This window comes from Coptis chinensis, chromosome 4 (genome assembly GCF_015680905.1).
Source record: "Coptis chinensis isolate HL-2020 chromosome 4, ASM1568090v1, whole genome shotgun sequence".
Lineage (NCBI taxonomy): Eukaryota > Viridiplantae > Streptophyta > Magnoliopsida > Ranunculales > Ranunculaceae > Coptis > Coptis chinensis.
In genome coordinates this window covers 9,905,321-9,926,209 of record NC_141459.1, presented here as the reverse complement: position 1 = coordinate 9,926,209, position 20,889 = coordinate 9,905,321, and the positions used below count along the sequence as shown (strand labels likewise).

At 39.7% G+C, this 20,889-nt stretch overlaps 1 protein-coding gene and 2 pseudogenes across 1 annotated transcript in view; all 3 read right to left on the bottom strand.

Moving 5' to 3' along the window:
- The window catches only part of LOC147501762 (phospholipase A1 PLIP2, chloroplastic-like), a 66,904-nt gene that overhangs the window by 19,203 nt on the left and 26,812 nt on the right, over nucleotides 1-20,889 (bottom strand). The gene's annotated exons all lie outside the window — the stretch shown is intronic.
- On the bottom strand, nucleotides 1,154-7,492 carry LOC147501764 (large ribosomal subunit protein uL18z-like; annotated as a pseudogene).
- Nucleotides 14,361-15,420, bottom strand: LOC147501763 (uncharacterized; annotated as a pseudogene).

Genomic DNA, 20,889 nt, shown 5'->3' with positions numbered 1-20,889 from the left:
AATGAACCTTTAGGGGTCAGGGGGTAGGAAGGATATCGTGTTTTGATGCGGGATGTTTTCTAGTTGAATATGCATTTCATTCCGTAGAGGACTAGACTATCGATTCCGTTGAGCCCGACTTTAGAGAAGGGGCCTAGTGGTGTGAGCTTGGTGTGAGCTTGAAGTGGAAGGCGGGGTCCCTTCCATTGCTTCTTCGTAGTGCACTTTCCATTTCGAAGGCTTGAAGTGGCCCTACAGCTTTAGTCTGAGGAGGAAACTACGGATCTTTTAAGCGGAATGATACTTGGTGAAAAGAAGCATGAGCCACAGAGCTATCGGCTTAGGCTTGCTCACAATCCGTTAGTTTTGAGGAGTAGTTTTACTTCTAGTTTTGAGATACCTTGGCACCTGAAGCATAGGACTTGTGAAGCTCATGGGCGGGCTTCCGCATCCGATTGTACTCACTTTCGAGTCTTCCGCCATGTAGTGCCGATCACTGAATTTGGACTTCATTTCCTTAGGCGGGTCTAGTTCCCAACCCGAATCTGAAAGTGCCAAGTCGACTCCCCAAATCGCAAGTCAAAGTGTCTAATTCAATTGCAAAGCTTTGGAGTACTAAAAGGAAGGACCTACATTTGAAGCTTTCGCTATAGGATAGGTCTAGCTAGCAAGAAAGCGATGGTGACCTTTAGCTTAGCCGGATAGGCAAAAGGACTTACTATGTGTGAGGCTACTTTGAGATCTTAAAGCGAGGAGCTAGTTCAATAGTTTGAATAGCTTCTAATCGCTGGTAGAGAAGTGGTGGGCAAGCAACAAGCCAGAAACGGTGAGTGGGGTCGGTTAAAGTAAGCAACAAGGCATGATGAGATCGAACCCCTACCTTGACGTCTGAGAATTGGGCTTTTGCATTTTGTCTTCGGTTGAGGCCTATCCATCCTATGCCCGTATGTTTTATCAATCAGAACTTCAAACTCAACCTCGGATCGAGGCCTTCGCCGGCGGAAATTTGTTTGATTCATTCCCTTTGCTATTCATTCTAAAACCCAACCCGGCCTACAATCGTAAAACCGCGGCAAATAGACGCTGGCTGCTTCTCCTTGATTAGGAGCAGAGCTCGACATTACCTCCCACCGGGCGTGGGGACCAAGCAAGCGATAAAGGCCCGATAAGCTCATTCAGAAGCAAGCCCTAATTAATTGAATTATTTGATTAATTCAATCAATCAGTCTCACCTTTGTTGATATCGTCTTTCTTAGGGATACCCGAAGCAAGCAAGGCAAGGACTCTACTAAGCACTTTATGCAAGTAGATACAGAGTTCGGTGAATTGCATCGAGTTTTGAATACGGCCGAGTTCTAAATTGCTGTCGAGTTGGTGAACTCTGTCAGAGTTTTAAATTCTGTCAGAGTTTTGAACTTTGTCAGAGTTCTAAATTCTGTCAGAGTTTAATTCTGTCAGAGTTTTGAATTCTGTCAGAGTTTTGAACTCTGTCAGAGTTTTGAACTCTGTCAGAGTTCTAAATTCTGTTAGAGTTCGGTGAAATGCAGCCGAGTTTTGAACTGTCGAGTTTTAAATTCTGTCAGAGTTCGGTGAATTCTGTCAGAGTTTTGAACTCTGTCAGAGTTCGGTGAATTAACATATTCGGTGAACTCTGTCAGAGTTTTGAACTCTATTAGAGTTTTGAGCTAAAGTGGATTGATCCGGTCGGCGTGGCTAAAATTTGAAAAAGAAGGGAGTCCTATATATTCTATCTTGTATTGATGGCTCATTTTGGCTCGCTTCCTCGATATGGGATCGAAAATGTTAAGTACTCAGATTTCTTTGAGAGGTAGCGGGTTATTTGTATAAGCAATTCGACCTCTTATAGGGGGATGGGGTTTAAAGCGACTTCTCAGAGGGAGCCGGAAGCAAGATTCTAGGCGGGCTTAAAGTGGGGATTTTGGTCTAGCAATTAGAGATAGAAAAAGTTGAGCCAACCAAGGCTTTGGTAAGAAACCCGATAATATGCTTAACACCTGAGTCGAGGGCTACGAGTGGGGATTTCTAGGAGATTCAAGGCGTGGCAATGACTAGCTTTAGTCGGCATAAGAACAAACAACTAAATGGGTATCCTTAGCCTTTTGTTAGCCGGTGGCTGGAGTCTTCTACGGGGCATCTCTTCTTTATAGCTTTATAGATTATGAATTCGATTGAGGAACACACAAAAGCGTTGATGGAACCATGCAAGCGGTGCTTTCATTAACTTCACTAGCGTCCCAATCAAATCATTCCAAAGTACTTCCCTTATCGCCAAGTGTGGAACAAGCTCTTGGTGAAAAGGCTGGCGTGTAGTCGAGCGAAGATTATCCGTCAGTAGTTATTTCCTTTTTCTTGAAAGCTCTGCCGAGTAAAGGGAATGCTCGTGTAGTCGACACTTGCACTAAGCTTTTCAGAATATCTTCGATAAACCGGCGGGCGATGCGGCGCGTCTTGAGTGATAAGCACCGCTAAACCTCGGTTTAGTGCCTAATTTCTTCCATAGCACCCTTTATTAGAATTAGAGCGCCAGGTGGTGTATTGATCGGACATAATGCTCCCCTTTTTCGTCATAAGCGTGGTTTCTCGCCCTATAATGATGATCAAATCCGCGATCATGGGATAGCCGGTTCTAATTCTATATGCGGATTAGAATTGAAATTAAGACCGAAGCTTATTTAGTTCGGATGATGTAGAGCCCAATTGAATTTATTTCCTTAGGTTCCTAGCTCTCCTCTCGGGTGGGTTGGAAAACTTTCATATCAAAGGGTTAGCTCTGTCGAGCGAAGGTTAGGTTTTCAAAGTGGTAGGCTTAGAGCCCGACAATAAAGCTAGAAAAGTCTACGCTGGCGAGTAGTCTTTGCCAAAGCAAAAAGGTAAATGCTTATTTCATCTTTCTTGAGATGAAATGCAAGCGGTGGTGGTCTTGGGGTCAACTTCTTTCTTTTTGTGCGTATTGGACTTGCCGACATATCAGAAGCGTAAGTGAGTCGGAATCAAGCTCTTGTCGTTACGTCCATTCGAAGCGATGCTATAACTTAAGAAAGAGGGGCCCCTCTTATAATAATAGTAGATCATTTTCGGCATGCTATCCATTTGAATTGTTTTCTCCTCCCTTTCCGGCCAGTCATTTACGATCATTTTTGCATTATAGTCCTCCTCGACTAAACAAAAACACCTAAGATTAACGAGGAAGAAGGTCTATCCCTTCAATCCATTTTGAAAGCAAAAGCAAGCTCGGGTAAATGGCCTAGAAATACATGCACACCTTAGATATAGATTGGCATGCACACCGCGCTTTATTTCGTTATTTGTTTTTTCCGTTGGTATTGCAACAATTTGAATTAGTTGAATGTCTTATTTTTAACTCCTATTTATTTTGTAGCAATGCCTCGAACAAAGAATGAATGTGAAGAATGCAGCAAAAAGTGTTTTCACGGGTGCTAAGAAGTTGTTAGGTGGGGAGTAGTAGTTAGGGTCATGAGGAGCACGAAAAAAAGAGAGAGGCAACAACTACCTCGGCATCGGTCCGTAGAGGGGATCGGAAAGCGGATGATCGGTAATGTAGTAAGTGGTGTAGAGTTAGGAAATCAAAAAGAGAAGAAAGCAAACAATTATGAGTGATGTAGATTTAGATGTAGATGTAGATGTAGATTTAGATTTAGATTTAGATGAAGATGAAGATGTAGATGTAGATGATGTAAATATGGATCGTGGGAAGAGTGTAGTCTGTAGGTGATGATGAAGAAGATGTGTGAAGAGGGTGTTGATGGATGCGGAGGATGAGGGAGGATGAGGAGGATGAGGGAGGAGGAGGAGGATGATGGCGAGGAAGTCCACTGAAGTCCACATGCACTGTACCTCCGGTGAATATTGTGAGAAAGTCAACAATGACTTGGAGTTCGAGAGAGGTGTTTATGGAGGTGGCCTGGGTGTGTCACATCTATTGTATGACTATCGCGATTACTGCGTAGCTCGCGATGTTTGGGAGGGGGGGGTAATATTATCATATAGTGTCTATTAGTATTTAAATTTTGTATTCTGAAACTTGTGCATACATTAATACTAAGTTTTGTTGTTTTAGGCCGGGCGAGGGGTGTTGAAGTGCCATGGGCACCTCAACAAGTTAGTACAATGGGATATCGAGGAGGAGAGTGTTGGACTGTTCTACTTTTCGTGGAGCTTCAAAGGACCGGCTTATGTGCTTTCGGTCTTAGGTGTATCTGAGGCATCGGGATCTGTGTTGGTCTCTGCGTTTGTGGAAGGTGGCATCGGAGACCAAACCGTTTCATATGCCGTGGGTGGGGCGAGATGACAATCCACGTTGGGCGATGTTTCCCAACTCTTAGGAGTTCGATCGGAGAGGCAAAGCGGTGGTAGGGACAACGATTTGACCTTGGAACAGAACAAAAAGACTTCTCCACAAAAATCTTGGCATACCCATGGATAAGATAGATATGGAGATGAAATCCAATAAGTTCACTTCAAAGTTAGGATGGATTTCTTGATGAAGCGGTTTTTTGGGAAGGTAAAGAGATGAAGATTCGTGATGAAAATGGGGTTGTTGTGAAGAAAGCGTCAACCCAAAAGAGGTGCGATTTCTTTGTGAGAGCTTATCTGTTATTTTTCTTTGGATGTACGCCTTTACCGACCGTCTGGAACTGCAGTTCCGTTTGTTATCTGAGGCTTTCGAAATTTGCGAGATCGAGAGACTACTGGCGTGGTAAGTGCGTACCTTGCGGCTTACTTATGTGGGAAGTCTTGGGACTGCCACAAGTGCCAAGGTGAAGGGTGTTCAGGGCTATTTCACTCTCCCACGGTATTAGTTTTTTGTTTTTCTTTTCAATGTCAATTTTATCTATCTATTACAATATTAACTTCGGTGTCTATATTAATGTAGGCATGGATTTATGAGTACTTCCGGTGTTAGCCAGGCCATACCCAAATGAGGGACTATCATTTGAGCATGTCCCGTGCTAATAGTACTTTCGGTTACTCGATCTTTTTATGCTAAGACATTTGCATTGAAGTATACCCGAGCCACCATTGATAATATGACTTGTACCCGATGTAAGTATTTTTGTATGTAAATAGTTTTATTTATTAATTAATATTATTAGTATGTGATTAATGATTAATTTCCTCGATCATATGCTATTTGACAGGTTGAATGGTATCCCTATGTTGAAGTCCGAGCTACACGGCCGGTGGATGAAATAGCATTTTTCGAGGGATTTATATGCTTTCTTGATAATGTCGAGCAGTACAATGTTGCGAGGGTTGTGCGTCAGTTGGGTCATATGCAGTTTGTACCCTCAGATCCCCCAAAACCAAAGAGCTCGACGCGAACTACTTCCGGACGCGGGTATGATGTAAAATTTAATATTGCGTCTTCCTACTGGAGTAATTGGCAGAATCACTTGATTCAACTTGAACAACGCGGACCCATTCCGTCTTATCCATGGGAGTGTGTTAGTAGATACATGAGTTGAATGCGAAAACAATAGTCATATGAGAATGATAAACCACGATCATCTTAGTCTTTACTCCTATGAGTCTTCCATATCATAATCTGGTGAGTTAATATCTTACAACGTTAATTTTTGTTTTGTTTTGTTTTGTTTTGGTATTTTATAAATGTAAATGTATATACTAATGTAGTTTTGTGTTTTAATTTTGACAGCACCCCGTCGTCGATGAAATTTTCGCTTGCTCAATCAAGGCCGCAATTGGGTGGGATCTGCGATTCGAGGAGGGATGCACAAAAGCGAGTTCATGGAGGCATACAATTTGACCGGTGCAAGTTCATTTGGACGATATCGTGAAGGAGCATAGGATTTAGGTATGTTGAGTTTGGTTAGTTTAGGGTTTAGGGTTTAGTGGCCATATATCTTGTTTTGGTGTGTTGAGCATAGGATTGCGGCTTGTGGCCATATATCTTGTTTTGGTGTGTCCACCACCACTTTTGAGTTTGAAATAGACACCCGGCTGTTCAATGGCATCAACAATAGTGTTTTATGCTTAAAAGGAGGAACTTCAGCACCTTTCGCACATTAGTTGGATCTTTTCTTAGTAGACATATATCGACAAAGTTTGAGGACTTGCTAGGGTCTTAGAAAACATAGCTAGTTTGGCAAATTGTCATTGCAAATCCTTAAATATGATAGTGTTAAGTCTTGATTAGGTCATGTAGCAGTTGGTGTTTCTCATGATGCAAACAATTACTTAATGTATTTTACGGGGGTCTAGAGTGTAGTTAGTCTACTCAATGTGAAGCGCCACTTCTCATGGCAGTAATTTCCCCAAACTATGAGTTTGATATTTTTGGACAATGGCATATATATGAAAATCTTAGAAATCATGATTTTGCATTTGAAATTTGAATTTTATGTTATCTTTGTTTGTAGCTCGAAATGGAGGGCGGTGATGAAATTGATCGATGTTGCACCAATGGGGGTGCTCTCGGCGGTATAATAATAGCATGATGAAATGGGTTTGATAAACATAGGTGCTTTCAAACAGCGGTCCATTCAGCAAAGAAAGTAGATGTCTCGGGTTGAATAAACTTCTTGCTTCTTCGATCCTACGATCTCACAAGAAGGCAATGCAAAGAAATTATTAAAACACTTCCTTCTTGAAGAGCCGGGCTTGACAATCGGTCCGCGGCCCGATCCAGAAGGTCTCCTCTCATCATATGTCGACTTCTTCAAGTTGAACCTCTTGTGTGCCTTGAGCCTCTTTCTTCTGATTTCTATCTTTGTTGGATCGGCCACGAAATACCAGCATGTACCTTTCTCGCATGCGGTTCTTCTCCCTATCGGCTTTCAATGCCTTTCTTAATGTACTCAGAGAAATGGGTCCGGTACTTCTCCGGCTCATCCTCTATTAAGCGTCATCATATAAAGCGACATGGCCACCATAGACATACTTTGGTGAACCCCCCGCATCCAACCGCTTATTCTCTTTATTAAATCCAGCAAAATCTCTTGTCAGGTGAGGAATGTCAAGCCCACCATCCAATGCACCCTTAAGTGCACCAGGTTGTTGTTCTAATAAGGCCTACATCAAGCAATGCACGGAAGGCCTCCGGAATCAGTGAGCTCAATAGAAAAATCTTCCCAGTTGCCTCAACATTTCCCTCCTACTCCTCATCCGTCTCGAAAAGTTTTGGGACACCACGGCGAGCCAAGAAAAGCCGATTAAGCTGCAGAGTAATTGGTGAGACCAACATCAAAGCCCATATCGGGCAGTTCATGGGCATAAGCCGATGTAAGTATCATATCACCAGCAATACTAGTAGATACAATCTGAGTAATTATATCTTTGTTGGTAAACCGCATAACAAAACGATATTTGGGTGTCCCGTGACTTGTTCTTGTCCTGTTGATAAGGCGGATCACGAGCCACATGTCCGCCTTTCCAGCTCTCCTTCTCACGAACTTGACTTGATAACGCTTTTAAAGTAAGCCCTCGACTTTGTGGGTTTGATGAACACCATGGTTGGGTTTTCGATATGCTCTTTCTTCTACTACCAGAAGAGAATGAGAGTGAGAGAAAATCAATACAAGTTGAGTGTAGGAACACCCGTCCCCAATTTCTTATAGGCATCGTAATAAAAAGCAGAACCATGGTAACGGACTGATATGTGTATACAGAATATCTAGAAGTCAAAGACTCTCGACGAGAGTTTTACAAGACCAATTTTTGTTCCCGGATATGCCCGGTTCATATCCTCGCCGGTCCCCGATGTTATTGAAATTGGGTCATCATTTTTCTTCATGAAGAAAGCCGACCAAGTAAGCTTAAACGAGATCTAGCGATAGCAGTTCAAGCATAACCCTGCTCTAGCACCTCTTCCCAATTGAGTAGGAGTAACGAAACTTCAATCCAAAAATGGGCTTATCGGGAGGCTCGTGAAGATCTCACTAGCCATCCAAGATTAAACTCAAGTTTAAGTGAAATATCCTACTTAAATGGTTTCTTACATGGATCACGGTTAGAATCTAACGCTTAATGCGAGGATCGATCATCCTACTACTAAAACGCGTGACAACCTCATTTTCACATTTCAACAAAGACACCAGAGTAGACAATATCTCAAAAGTCAAAACATAGGACAACACTCAAAAAAGGCACCAAGAGTCAAAACAAGAAGCACGCAGTTGAATACAATCAAGCTTAGGAAATTAAAGGTCTATTATTCAGAACAACACTTCCATAGTTCCCTTCTTGTCTCATAATAATCTATCAAAATGAACAGAAAAAAGGTCAATCAGCATTTAAAATGATTTGGGTAACTTTCTTTTAATCCTAATATATATTCAACAACTCCGATAGTTCAAGTTTGTGCAACACTCTAGTGGGATGGTAAGAACCTGAGCTCAAGCTATTATAGAATGTTTAAGTAGTTACACTATTATAACATAATAACCACAATGTATGTAGAAAGAAAAAACAAACAACAACAGCCAACAATAATAGGTTTGTTTCCTACAAGAAACTGTTAGATTCAGTAGAAATTTTTACAACAGTTGTTTAAGTAGTAGCACTAATATAACCAACCTTTGTAACGATCAAATAGGAACTCTAGCTTGCTCTAGACTTGGACACCACCTGGCACATGGTTAATAATAAAAACTGATATAAGTTATTTATGTGAATAGGTATACATAGTCTTTACTAGTCTAGATCATCGTACATACTTATCATTATTGTACTTGATTTTTAACCACACTAATATCGTGTGATGCAACTTTCCTTTTTGCATAAGTAATATAAGGTAACTTATATTCCAAAATTGGTGAAATCAGTGATAGAGGATACGAGGATTAAGCTGATGGCATTTGACATCAAGATGGAGAGAGGACCAGAAACATAACAGTTCATGGATACTTGGAATGTTGATGATCAAATCGAGAGGAAGCAACAGAAATTATGCAGTTGGAACAAAGCATAAGTGGTCAAAATAATCTCAACCACAGATGGTCCTCTTCAAGGGATGTTGGGTGGATGGGCGTGATCATTCAAGAATGAGGAAGAAGAAGTGGCTGCAGCAAGTCAAGTCATGGAAAGGCCAACAAGAAATCCATAGAGCTGATTGAGATGCAAGCAGTTGGAGCGAGGGACTCGATGGGCACTAAGGCACTAAGGGCGCGGCATCAAAAGATCGGGGTGCAAATTGATTCTAGGACCATGATATTTTTCTTAACAAAGGAAATCGAACATGTGGCAAGCGAGTATTGCATCTTAACTACTATAGATTCAATGACGAAATATACCGAGGATATTAGCGATGGTGCCTCCATTCTCATGAGCTACTTCACTAGTACTGTAACAACTTGTAACCCATTTGTTTGCTATTTATACAAATTACCCTTTAGAAAAAAAAAGTTTTAGTATGTGGTTTTATTAGTATTCACATCGGAAATTTTATCTAGTTGGCATCACAATTGTCAAGTGGTCTACCACTCTGACTTCTATTTGATATAAACAGTTTGATCAATCTACTGAATTACATTTTTAGGGTACAAAAAGGGAAGTTTATTGAAACCAGTGTATATCGGGTTCCTGACTTGAACTCTAAGCAACTACTTAAATACTATTTGGACTCAAAGTTGGAAGTACTTGATATTAAGCTCAAAACCACTTCCAGAACTAACCAAGTTGCCATGAAATCTAAGCTAACTACTTAAACAAATATTTGGACTCAATGGCTTAACAATATGCATCCGGGAAGGTTTTTAACGGGTGAAGATAACTACTGACTCTAAGAGACCCATTTCAGTTATAAAGAAAAAGAACATTCATAGACAAGAAACTAAGCATGTTTACGCATATATGTGATACCATTTGGGCAAAATTAGCCACCTTTTGCATAAGTCGTGTTTCCATGTCCGCATCTCGTGCATCCAACTGCCTCTTCATCTCATCTATTTCATGTCGCCTTTGCTCAGCTTTCTCTTGTGCTTGCCTCTTAATCTCTTCAATCTTAAGTCATCTTTCCTCCTCCTTCTCTTGTGCTACTATTTGCATTTCAGCCAACTGGCTTTCCAGGTCATTCACACGATTGTCTGAAGATAGTCGGGAGCCAAAGTAGCTGATTGGGGTTACACCTCGTCCCTTCAACCTCACGTCCATGTCCCATGCCTGGAGGCATCACTTCCCTATAGATCTCATCCGAGAGGGTAGTTGTGTCCCATGTTCATCTATACCGCTAGGTCTTTCATTTTGTGCTTCAGTATTCCAAAAAAAAATTATACACGGATATTAAATACAGTAGAAAGTATGATATTTAAACCTGAAGCTATTACTAAGATGAAATTGTTACATACAATGTATTCTCTTGATTGATCATCAAGAGCCGTCATGCTTGTGAACTTGTGTGAGTCCTCACAAAAAGATCTCCTAGGGAAGGGGTGCTCGACCTCTCCGACTCTAACCAAATATAAAGAAATTTATTAATTGTAAATCACTAGTCAAATTCAATGCCTAGATGGGAAAATAAAAATAATAAGCATATGTACCATTATCTCTTCAAATTGGGGAAAACTTATTCTTCCAACAAAGATGCTTAAGCTATTTGCTTAGCACGGTTAGCCCTATTACGTTTAGAAATTGCCTATACAAAAAGATCTCCTAGTTAGTATTGTACCCTATAAAAATACTTAAGCTAAACATTACACTTTTTCCTACTTGATGCTCCAGAGTATCATATCCCAAAACTCCATAAGTTGAACCCACTCCTGTTGCGATAGTTGCTCTGGCCTATGGCTTATACGTTCTTCATATGTGGCATAGCGGGTATAAAAGTTCCTTTTCCATTTACTCTTTTTGTTTCTGAATTCGTCCCCGAAATCGAGCCAAAGTGGGCTCCTTCCGGTCTCATCAAGTTCCCATTTATCCTAAAACGAGACAAAAAAGATCTACTAAGAAATGAAATAGACAGTTTTTAAATTAGTGCAAGTGTGTGCGATCCATCAAATGTCCATACCTTAATGTTATCCCATAACCACTCTTTGTCGCCTACATCTTGGAGCTCCCAATTTTTGTCCAATCAAATCGACGTGGACGTTGCCATTAATACTCCAAGAGATTCAGAGAACAAGCTTGGATGTTTCCGAGGTCCCACCGGGTTGTCCGCCTTTCCATACCAATTCCAACTTTGAGCCATTTGGTTGGTCAAATACCTTAGGAAGGGTAGAAGTGCCCCTTACCCACTTTCCAAATTGTACACAAGCCCAAAGCTTCATTAATTAAACATAAGACAATAATGAACTAGAATGTTTAGTTAAACTTACCACTCGTCACCATTAGGATCCTCTCGAAATCGTTTGACCATTGCACTGTCTAAATCGTCACATAAAGCAATTCATCAAGTAAATCCATCAAGGAAGACACTAGATAATAACCACTCCCAAAACATAAAAAAAAAAAATAGCACAAAAAACGAGTTTGTTCCACAAAAAAAAAAAGCAGACAAAAATGAGTTTGTTCCCAAAAAAAAATAGCACAAAAACTACATATAATCATCGTCCACCGTCATTGTCTTCATCACAATCACTATCAATGTCTTCATCACAATCACTATCATTGATGAAGTCTTCATCACATTCGACATCGTCAATGATATCTTCATCAATAGTATCCGCAACAACTTCTACTCCATCAATCTCACCCTAGTCCAACCGTTAATGTCGTGGTGTGTCATTAACTATGTTATCCACATCTTGCTGCATGCAAGGCGTAGTTATCTTCGGTCGACTCAACTATCAACCCATATCATACAAGTCCCTTGGAAGCGTCTTTAACACAACTCGCCAATTATCATCCAAATTATCTTGGAGATAAAAACTTGTTCAGCTTGAGATGCTAAAATAAACGGTTCACTTTCGTGGCGAGGTTCGTGTAAAGTTCCGCGATGGTGAACCCATATTCATCTATTTTCATTCCTGTGCTGAGTCATAACATCCCACCAATCACACTTGAACAGAAACACTCTATTCTCCTTGCAATAACGCAACTCAACTATGTCATTCAACACACCATAATAACCCACACTACCGTCACCGGGTTCATGTCTTTTCGTGCTTTCATAAAGCTTGACGTTTCTGGCCGATACAAAACTCCACTATTCTGAGTTTTCCTTCGCGGACTCCACGAGCTTTTTGTGTGAAATCAGTATCCATTTGCAATACAGCCCTTGAAACAAGAAGCAAATCGACTAGGACCATATGCTAAACTCACGAAGTTGCTCATTGACCAACTCCCCATCCTTTTTCATTTCTTTGGACCTATTCAGGATAAGGAGAAAAAATAATGTTGAACTTCAAGAAACATAAGTAATCGTGCAAGTAGCTCCAATCAAAAAGAAAGAAGACAAAAAATGGCTTCTTTGCAACAAACAACATGGCAGAATATTGGACTTTTATTACAAGGTTTGAGGCTCAGACCTCAGAACACTCTATCTGAAGCAGAATATAAATTGTTGTACATGAGTAATTATTATAAGGTTTGATGAATAGCCCTAATAACTTTACCACTATTGATAACACAACTAGATAAAGTAAAGTCATTATAGTAGGTCGACATTAGATCAAGATATATTTTGAAGCAAAGAAAAAGAGCTATTACAACTAATTACTCGGTAATGCAGAGAGACATTCTTTGTCTTCCACTCTCCAGGACCCAAAAGAAAAGGAAACAACTAATGCAGGAGGGAGGGGGGGGAGAGATTTACTAACATCTTCCTATTTTTTCCTTGTTCTTTGTGTTGGACAAACTAATTACCAATACTCTAGGAACCTGCAGCTAAATTCCAAGTAGAACAAACATCCCTAAATAAGAAACTAAATTTAAACTGTACTAAACATCCTCTAAATATCCCTAAATCAGCTAAACATAAATATAAATAAAACAAATAGAATCCTTCTTGAGGCATGTTACTAAACTGTGAAATCATATTGCTATCTACAAAACTACTTTGGAAAAAAGTAAATAGAGTACATAAACTGATATACATAATCTAACTGCATAAAATTAACACTTACTTGGTTTTCAAACCATTTACCAAACCGTTCATTATGAATACGGTCCATATTCCTAGCACTTTGCTTGCCCGCCCGAGCTCATCCCTAATCACTTGTTTGTGTTTCTGTACAAAACATTATTGCATTTCTGACATAGGTTTATAAATAATATTTCTTTTAACTAAGGCACAATTTCAATAAAGTGGACTTACTCAATAAATGGTACCACTTCCTCACAATTGATTAGCACATACAAACGAGCTTGTTCCCACTCATCGTCTGTTAAAGTCCTAAACGTTCCTTTCCTAAAGCACGATCAGATCCCGAAAAAATAGAAAATCTGTCCATCAATCCAACAAGATAACTTCGAACTCTTCATTCCTCCCCGTCGGTTGAACTTAGTCTCCATCCCATCATCTAAGTATCTTGAGCGAAAGTCAAGCATTCATCGACAAGATACCCTTCGCAATGGATCCCTCTATTCTACTCTTATTATGAACATACTTCTTCAAAGTGTACAAGTACTGAATAAATATAAAAAGATGACAAAATTTAAGTTCAAATTTTAACAAAATACAAACAAAAGTAACCATTACTATTATCTTTACTTACTTGACCTTTTCGATTGGGTACATCCATCGATAGTACAATCTGGTCCAGCCGAGCTTAGCTTGACCAGCTAAATGAATAGGCAAGTGCACCATAACATCAAAAAATGATGGAGGAAATATCATTTCCATTTTGCATAAGTGTGACAGCAATCTGGTACTCAAGACGTTCCAACTCTGCAACCCATAATACTTTTGAACACAACCGCTTGTAGAAATTAGAGAGTCAACAAGAACTAATGTAACTTCCTTAAGTAAGATTCCACGTGTTGCAAACCGGAAGCGGTTCTTTGCACTAGAACATGCCAATCATGGCTTTTTAGGCCAGGTATTTTACATTCTTTCACCTGAACATGACGCGATATATTTGATGAAAAATTATCCGGAACTTTCATACATTTGAAGAATTGACAAAGCTTCCTCTTCTCAGTCAAGGACAAGGTAAAGGGAGCAGGGGGGATATAGTATTTGTTACCCTCTTTAGCTATCGGATGAAGTGACTTTTGCATACCCATTAACACCAAATCTTGTCTTGACTTCAGGTTATCATTTGATTTCTTCTCTAAATTCAGCAGTGTCCCAAGCCAACTTTCACCGTTGTTCTTTTCAATGTGCATGAGTGCATGACATCTAGATTATGGAGTAAACAAAGGTATTTCCAATATGGGAGCTCAAAAAATACACTAATCTTCTTCCAATTGTGTGGCAAAGAATTATCCTCTCGACTTCTCTTTTATCCAATAACTTTATCACTATTCACCTTACCAAATGTGATTTGGTCGAATCCATCTAATTGAGCAAGTACATCACTTCCAGTAAAGGGGCTTGGGGCAACTCCCATTTCTGTCTTGTTATCAAAAGAACTCTTATTCCTTCGATATCTATGATCAAGTGGCAGGAATTTACGACTTCCCATATAACAGAACTTTTTCCCATTTTGCAACCATTTTCAGCAAGTCTTCTCATGGCAAGAGGGACAGGCAAGTTGTCCTTTAGTGCCCCATCCGGGCAAATTAGCAAATGCTGGGAAGTCATTAATAGTCCACAAAACAGCTGCATGCATTTTAAAATTCTGTTTTGAAGAGGCATCATACGTTTCAACTCCCTTCTCCCACAACTCCTTTAACTCATCAATCAATGGTCGAAAGTACACGTCAATGTTATTTCCAGGGATTTGCTAGGGCCGTGGAATTAGCAATGACATGATGAAAAAGGTTGTTTCATACACATCCAAGGCAGCAAATTATACGAACTAGAATAACGGGCCAAGTGCTATGAATAGAACTAAGACTACCAAAAGGATTGAAGCCATCACTAGCCATTCCGAGTCTGACATTGCGAGATTCTAAACCAAATGAAGGATATCTTTGGTCTAAGCTTTTCCATTCCTTGGAGTCAGCTGGATGCCTCAAAGCACTATCTTTCGTACGATCATCAGCATGCCATCTCATATCTTTAGAAGTTTTTGAGCACATAAATAATCTTTGGAATCTTGGCTTTATAGGAAAGTATCGCAAAACCTTAGCAGCCTTTTTCTTAGGTTTTGCAAATGAACTAAATCTATTTTCTATACAATCCGAAGTCGTTATCCATCTTGACTCACCACATACATCACAGTTATTCTTGTCCATGACTGGTTTATTATCCTTCCAATACAACATACAATCATTAGGACATGCGTCTATCTTAATGCACTCCATCCTAAGATCCTGAAGTTGTTTTTTTGATTCATAATGATTCTTGGGCATATTGATGTCATTTGGAAGTGAATCATTTAACACCTCAAGCAACATGTCAAACGAATGATTACTCCAGCCGTTAAGACACTTTACATGAAGCAATCGTACTAGAAAAGACAATTTTGAACTCTTAGTACAGCCCGGGGTACAAGGGTGTGTCTGCGCTTCCTTCAACAACTTGTAAAACTTATGTGCTTCTTCATTTGGCTCATCCGTTCGAAAGTGTCACTGGGACTAGACTCATTTGTATTCAACTAGGTGGTATGTCATTGTCTATACCAACCATGTTTTGAAATCCTAATGCATCTTGCAACATTGTATGCATATCATCACCCCGATTAGACTCGGTATTTACCTCCACACTCTCCCCATGCTTTGTCCAACGGACATAACTTCGTAGTATACCATGATTCTTTATATGATGTTCCACTATATGTTTAGGCAATAACATTAGATTAAGGCATCCTACACATGGGCAGTAAATCTCACCACCAAGTTCCTTAATTCGATTATTCCAAGCAAACTCGATAAATTTCTCACAACCAAGTATATACTTACGACTGCATCTTCCTAGAGTCGGATCCATCCAACTTTTATCCATTTAAAAACTGAACTAGAACTACATAAAAAAAAATAAGACAATCTTGTTCAACAAGAATATCATATCCTACATCAAGTTCAAAAATTAATATATTCACTAACATATTCTAACATAACATAGGAGAACCAATAAAAAAAAGACTGTGACAAGGCCATATTAACTGTCCAAATGTGGGATTTACCACCAAATATTGGTCTCACATATTGGAAGAAAGCAATAGCCATGAAAACATAACTAGACCTCAATACGAGGAAAGCTAAAGCTTTAAATTTGAAAAGTCGAACTTTTTATCCAAAAATAACGTAAATTGGATTAAAACCTCATATATATATACAATATTCTAACAATAGAAAAGTCGAATCAATTGATCAAATATTCTTACGATACATAGATTTAAATAAAATAATGAACTGCTTCAAATCACAAAAAAATATACGATTTCTTAAACAAATCTCTAAAATAAAACGTAGGGGAAGAAGATGATGGATTACCTGAAGGTAAAGTAAGAAATGGAGAAGGAGGCAGAAGTAGTGAAGAAGAAGAAGGCAACCGTGAAGAAGAAGGCAAAGAATCGGCGTGAAGAAGAAGGCAAAGAATGGCGGTGAAGAAGAAGGCACTGGTGCAACGAGCCGTGAAAAATATTTGGGTTTTCGGTTTCTTCTTTTTCTTTTTGTTATTTGAGATTCAACTTTCACCAAAATAAACGAGCGAAAGAACCGCGGGAACGCTAACATCTATTTTCTATTTTCTGATTTTTTTTAATGAAAATAATTATTTAATGTTTTAAATAGCCTTTTTGCAGCCATCGACACCAAACACTTAATTAAAGCCACGCGCAAAATTTGTTCGCTACAAAAGGTCTGACTTAAAGCCACGACCACATTGAAACGGTTGCAAAAAATGCACCTTTTGCAACAAAAGGATAATCACGAGGCAAAAAGGTACTTCTTGCCACATATTTAGTTTGTCGTGGCAACAAGTAAGATATAGCCACCAAACCCCCTAGCCGCGACAATATGTCCGGAGGCTAAAAGTCACTTTTTGGTAGTGTCGTAACTTCCCGAAGCGGGATGCCGCGACACCGTAACCTCACACGGAAGTCATTATGCAAGTATCATCACTATTCCGGCATAAAATATCGCGCGTCTCGTTCTATTTTATGAACGGAATAATCAAGCCACTATTCGGCTACGCTAGAAGGGCCATTCAACTTTACTAAAACGCCAGAAGGGCCAATCACATTACTTACGCCCGAAGGCCATTTAGATTCACTGAAACGCCAGAAGGGCCAATCAAATACACACGCCCACACAGGGCAAATCACATAAGTTGTGGTAGCTAGGTTCTAGGATTTTCGTTACGTAATTTATTCAGGTGTCATACATCTATGACTCATAATAATTCCACTATATCACGTGCAGGTCAAATACCTTATTGCACTATGTCACAATATTTAGAAAATATCTCAATTATATCTCATAACTACTTTCATTCTGTCACGTGCCAATATATTATTGCACTAAGCCATAATCCCGTGGGAAAATATCCACACATACTATACTACCTCATAGTAGCATCTCACATATAAAATAATAGAGTGTTTATACATTTATTTCTCCAAAACTATTGCATTTAATATATATATCCCAACATATTATATAATGTCACAATATCAACGTCAAATCTTAATTAGATAATGACCACCAAATTTATACAAGCTTCCACAAAGATTTTAGCATTTGATTTGTCCATACAATTTACAACATAAAATGTAAAGCACAATTAAAAAAATTCAAATCCACCAAATCCACAATCAAAGCCCAATATATATATGTTTTACACACTACTCACGTCAAATCTTAATTAGATAATGACAAACAACGTTATATAATGTTCGACAATATTTTATTTCTACATTTGTTCATATTCTTAAATATGTGAAAAACTGGAAAAAGTCAACATTCCACAGTCAACGGTCAAAGGTCAAAGTCAACGGTCAAAGTCAATGGTCAAAGTCAACGGTCAATGGTCAAAGTCAAAGTCAATTATCAAAGTCAAACTGTCGTTTCTATGTTCAACAGGTTCATGGTCATAACCATGGTTCATGGCTAAGGTCAAAGATAAATGGCTCATGGGCTCATGACCAAGGTAATGGTTCGGACCCAACTGGCCAAGCCCAAACCTAAAAACGCAGCCCCAAAAGTTTAAACATTTAAAGACCCAACTAGCCGAGCCCAAACCCCAAACCTTAGAACCCAAAAGTCTAAATGTTGAAAGACCCATTTGGATCTATTTTAAGTCCTAAGGATCGCCCCAAAACAATATTAGAAATTTGGCCCCAAACACTTAAACTGAATTGGCCCAAAACATAATTGGATTCGGCACAAAAATTTGAACTGAAACCGGCCCAACCAACTTAAACTAAACTGGCCCAAACTAAACCAAATAAAATCGGGCCCAACAACTAAAATAGAATCGGGCCTAAACAAAATCGACCCACTTGGTCCCGGCCGAGCCAAGCCCAAGTCAGTCATCTTCTTCACCGCCTTCCAAAGACACCCGCCCCACCACCACCGGGTTCTCCTCCTCCTCCACTCATTCCCCATCGATTTTGATCCTTGGAAAACCCCCACGACTTTAACTCCTACCAACACCGATTTTGGCAATGGTCGAGATCACTCTCCAACAGATCTCGACCGCCATTGCCGGGCTGTTGAAGCTCCCCTTACCCTCATCCGACAACCCTCATCCCTCCATCAAACCTCAACCACCAAACATCATCCCCAATCTCCAATTAAACCCAAAACAACCCAACCACCGGGCAGCCATTAACGCCTCCAAGCTTTGGCGGCCCCTTCCGAATTCTTCACAACCACCAAAGATTTCCATCATACCTCAACAACCAACCATACCACAACAAAAAAGAAAGTTCACACAAGCCAATATGATTTCGTTCAACTGTTCTGGGCGACGCCATTAGCGCCTGTTCAAAGCTTGAACAGATCTTTAACAGGCGATTCTAAACCCACATCAAAACAGATCAACATAATCTAAGGGGAGTATGATTCATGGGCTAGCGCCTCCATGAACGCCTGTTCATAGCTTCCACAGTTCAAAATAAAATAGCCCCCACCACAGTATACCGATCGACAGTTCCATTTCAATATCTGATTTCCATTAGAGTTTTAACAACCCGACGAACACGACGCCGAAAAACAAGATAATGAGCAGTATAAAAAAAACAGAAACCTATACACCGATACACGAAAACTATAACTTCGGTGAAATAGCAAAAATAGCTACTCACCTTTATTAACAGCTCGATGAATTCCTCCGAGTCCGAAGTCGTCAAGGCTCCACCTCCAAAGAATCCGGCTTTTATCTCTCGCCTCCATTTTATTATTTTTTTATTCTCCAGGAACCCTATTCTCTATAACAATGTGATTATATACTTGGGTTTGAAACCCAAGCCCAACACAGACTCGGGCCCAAAAATCAGGCCCGCTTATCCCAAATCCAATCCATCCGATTTTTAAATAAATAATTTAATTAATTAATTAATAAATAGATAAATACGTATTTTAAATACGGGCGTTACAGATGGTGTCCTGTATCATGATTTTACAGATGAAGTTGTTGTATGATAGGAAGGAGAAAAGTAAAGATTGGACCGATGATGAGTTGGTGCCTAGGGTTAAGGAGATAATCTGCAAAAAGGAAAATTCAATTGGGGAATTCAGTTTTGCTCCAGCAGATGACAACAATTTTCTTGTGAGAAATACTTATGGAAAGTTGTGGGTTATTAGTTTGGTGAACATGACATGTGAGTGCAATAAATGGCAAGTTACAGGGACCCCTTGCATTCATGATGTGGTTGTGTTAAAACCAAGGAGGTTTCAATATGTTGAGTAAGTAGTTTTGTTTTGTTTTTAAAATTATTAAATGTGTTTTTCTCATTTTTACTAATTTACATATTGTTTTATTTGTTATTGGGGGTTTTGAAGGTACTGTAGCCCTTACTTAACTGCCAAAGTTTACAAAGCTGCATGTAGTGGTCATATCACACCTTACTTACATGAAAATGAATGGGAGTTGGTTAGTTTATGGCTAATTGTTTTATACTTACTTGTTGTTGGTTATATATGCTTATTTGTTATACTTACTTGTTGCTGGTTTTATACTTACTTGTTATTGGTTACTTACTTATAGCCTCAACCAGCTGAGTACACTTACCCCCACTGAGACAAAGACAACCAGGGAGGCCTAGAGTCAACAGAAGGAGAGCTGATGATGAAAATATGAACTCAACTAGGTGTTCAAGGTGTGGAGTGATTGGGCATAATGTAAGGGGGTGACAAGGTGGTGAGGTGGGTTCAAATCCACCTTCAAAACCAAGGGGAAGAGGTGGGAGGCCTAGAACTAGATCACTTCCAAACCCATACTTGACTAGACCACTTGACCCTACAACTAGGTTACAAGTTCCTGAAGGTACTGAACCTGTAAGAGGCAAAGGAAGTGGCACTAGGGGCAGAGGAATAGGAGCACAAGGCAGTCAAACTAATCAAGTTCCTGGAGGTACTGAGGAGGCTACTCAAGATGTGAGAGGCAATGAAACTAATCAAGTCAATGAAAGTGTTGAAGGTGCTGTGGCTATGAAAGTAAAGGGAAAAGGAAGGGGCACTAGGGGAAGGGAAAAAGAAAAGTCAGTGGTCAAGTGATTGAATTTAACACAGACAATGAGGGTGATGTACCTGTGAGGGGTAGAGGAAGGGGCAATAGGGGTGGCAGGGGAAGAGGAAGGGGTAGAGCAAATGCAGAAAACCAAACTGAAGCATCTTATGGTGATGGACAAACTCAGCCACCAACTCAGTCACAAACTACAACTGTGACAACACCCATGCCTCCACCAAAAAGAATAAGGA